At 37.2% G+C, this 3,498-nt stretch overlaps 1 protein-coding gene across 1 annotated transcript in view; it reads right to left on the bottom strand.

Moving 5' to 3' along the window:
• The window catches only part of LOC105301254 (gasdermin-C), a 27,594-nt gene that overhangs the window by 20,601 nt on the left and 3,495 nt on the right, over window positions 1-3,498 (bottom strand). The window lies entirely within an intron of this gene.

Raw genomic sequence — 3,498 nt, 5'->3', positions numbered from 1 at the left:
ACTTGAAGATATCTGAAACTTCAAAACTGTAAAGCAATGAGAAAAATCACAGAAAGAAATGGAACATGATATCCAAGAACTGTGGGACAACTACAAACTTGTAACATCCATGTGATGAGAATTACAAAAGAAAAGAAAGGAGCAGAAGAAATATTTGAAGCATTAGTGACTGAGAATTTCCTCCAAATTAATGACAGACACCAAACCGCAGATCCAGGAATATCCGAGAACTCCAGGCGAGATTTAAAAACAAACGAACCAACCTTAAACTTATGAATCATATTCAGTATGAATCAAAGATACAGAAAAAATATTGAAAGAAGTCAGACCATAAAAACGCCTCACCTATAGAAAAGCAAATACAAGCATTATAATCAAGTCCTCAGAAACCAGAAAAACGAGATTGGAATTTCGTATATACTGTCGAGAATGAGGAGAAAAAAAGCAACCTAGAATTCAATACCCTCTGAAAGTATCCTTTAAAAATGAAGAATAAAGACTTTCTCAAATAAACAGAAAATGAGGAAATTTGCTGTCAGTAGACATGCTTCATAAGAAATGTTAACTCTTAAAACCCCACAATAAGAAAACAAGCCAATTAACAAATGGGCAAAAGACCTGGACAGAAACCTCACCAAAAATGATATACAAATGACCAATAAGCATTTGAAAAGATGCTCCACATTATATGGCATCAGAAAAATTCAAATACAAACAACAAGATACCGCTGCACACCCATTACAGTGCCCAAAATCCAGAAGGCTGACAATGCCAAAGCCTGGCAAGGATGCAGATGGGAATTCAAAGTGGTCCAGCCACTTTGGAAGACACTTTGGTGGTTTCTTACAAAAGTAAGCATATTCTCACCATGTAATCCCTCCATCACATTCCTTGGGATTTACCCAAAGGACTTGAAAACTTATGTCCACACAGAAAACATCAGCTCTATGTTCACAGACGGTTTTATTCACGATTGTCCAAACTTGGAAGCAACCAAGATGTCCTTCAGTAGGCAAATAAATGAATAAACCATGGTCCATTCGGACAATGGAATATTATCCAGCACTAAAAAGAAATGAGCTTCCATAAAGAGATATGGAAGAAACTCAAACGCATATGACTACGTGTAAGAAGTCAGTCTGAAAAGAGTAACTACTATACGAGTCCACCTATATGACCTTCTGGAAAAGGCAAACCTAGGGAGATAGTAAAAAGATCAGTGGTTGCCAAGGGTTAGGAAGAGAAAGGGGTGAGTGGGCAGAGCACAGGGCAATTTTAGGGCAAAAAATCTATTCTGTATAATATGGTAACGAAGGATACATGTCTTGTACGTTTATCCAAACTTATAGAATGTACAACACCAAGAGTGAACCCTGATGTAAACTACAGACTTTGGGTGAAAAAGATCTGTCAATGTGCATTCATCAGTTGTAACACATCTACAAAAAAAAAATGAATTTTTACTATCATGTTTTTAATTATTAAGAGCTATGAAAGCTTTATATAGAGCATTGTTCTTTCATGGAAACAAAACATTATCATGTTGAGTATTTCTTTCCTCTCCGAGTTGTCTTTGATTACTCTGGTTTTCCTAATTTCAATGTGGGGCTTTTGTATGTTTACATTTAAGGTTGTTCTCAAGTCTTTATGGGTTTTATTGACAAGTGAGGCATTACAAAGTGGAAAGAAGTTTGGCAGTGTTTGTAGAATGGGGGTTTCACTTCAGGGTGATCAGGCTAGGATCGACCTTTTTCTCTGGGATCCTCAATTATTGGGATTTTTTTTTTTCAGACTGGTTTGTTTTCCCAGGGAATAATTCTTCAAAAGCCTGGGTTGTATGTATAAAAGTTTGAAGGACGTAGAGGCAGGATGAACAGAGCGGAATGGGAAAGAGGGCTGGCTCAGATTCCCCTTTAAGAAAAAGGACTTTCACTTCGTTTTTCTTTTCCATCATGGTCTCATACCACCCCTTTCACCCTTGGCTGTAACTCGAAGAGCTGAAATAATTTAAATTCTCAAGTCTTCTATAAGGTGGGTGAGGGTAGTTGCCAGGCTATGCAGAGGTGGGAAAGAGATCTGGGACTCAAAGTGGTCCTTATATAGGTTTTTAACCAATTGCAGATGCCACTTGTACCATCTCTTCAGAGGTAGCTGGTGCCTCTAATTCCTGAGCATTTTAGGTGTTCTTGTTTCTAGACTACTTTCCCCGGTCCAATTGGAACTCTGCTATTCCTACATTCCAGGGTCTGTTACCATGGCTCCTTTTCAATAGAGTTTTCTGAATTTTGATATTTGTCTGCTGTTCTTTCCCCTATTTGGTGGGGGGGAGGCCTTTATGAATTTGTACCTTGTTCAACAATACTACGACAATAACTTACTTGAGGATACAAGGAAGGCTACCCATCGTGCTATAAAAGCGAGATAAATTTTAGTTATACAAAAGGATAAGCTGATTTGAATTTTGTTAACTTATCTTGTTATTATGTAGCTCTTCTATTTAATTTTTATCATCATAGAAAATTAAAAAAATTGAGTTTCGTAAACATTTTTTGGTGTACAGTACAGTATTGTTTTTGTTTTCATTTGTCTCAAGAAATTTTCTGGTTTCCTTTGGGATATTCTCTTTGGCCCATTGAAGGTATATTCTTTAATTTCCATGTAGTTGTGAATTTTTTAGTTTTTCTTTTGATCTCTAATGTAATTCCATTGTGGTCAGAAAAGATATCTAGTGTTACTTCAGTCTTCTTAAGTTTGTTATGACTGATATGGTGGCCTCACACGTGGAAATACTGCGGAATGTTCCATGCGTGCATGAGTAGAATGTGTATCTGCTCTGCAGTTATGTTCTGTAGGTGCCTTTTATAGATTATAGTCCAATTAGTCTGTATCGTGTTAATCAAGTCCTCCATTTCTTTACTATCAATCTTTTGCCTGATTGACCAAAACAAAATTCATGCAACCATGAACCAGGGATGATATGCAAACTATTTAACGACATCGCAGCCAACATGTGGAGCCATCCTGGCTGTGAGCAACTATGACAGAGACACTGGACACACAGCTGACCTATTGTCCTAGGTGAAATGACACACGGCTATTTTCTTCCTCTTCTCAGAAAGCCCAGTTTGCCAATCCAAGCTAATGGAAACCCAAAGCTGAGTATCGAAACATCCTCCCAACTAGAGTAATGTTCTACTGGATTCAAATTTGTCCACTGGACTTGGACTCAAATGACCTGGTTGGCACCCTGCATCCTCCAGGATAAAATCACAAAAGAGTTAGTTCACAATTCAGTTCTTTCCCTTTCGTTTCTAAATCTCCTAAGTGAGGACACATTACACATAAAATATATAATGTGTATAAAACATATCACACCACACACACAATATTTAATATATGAACTTATATAATTAAAAGTAGTATCATTGGTTCTTGTGAGCGAATGAGTTATAGAAATCATATGTGCTTGACGGTATTGAAATCTCACTCCTGAAATC

This window comes from Pteropus vampyrus, unplaced genomic scaffold, assembly GCF_000151845.1.
Source record: "Pteropus vampyrus isolate Shadow unplaced genomic scaffold, Pvam_2.0 Scaffold232, whole genome shotgun sequence".
NCBI lineage: Eukaryota > Metazoa > Chordata > Mammalia > Chiroptera > Pteropodidae > Pteropus > Pteropus vampyrus.
The sequence above is the reverse complement of the archived record's forward strand: the minus strand, read 5'-3'. Positions and strand labels throughout refer to the sequence as shown.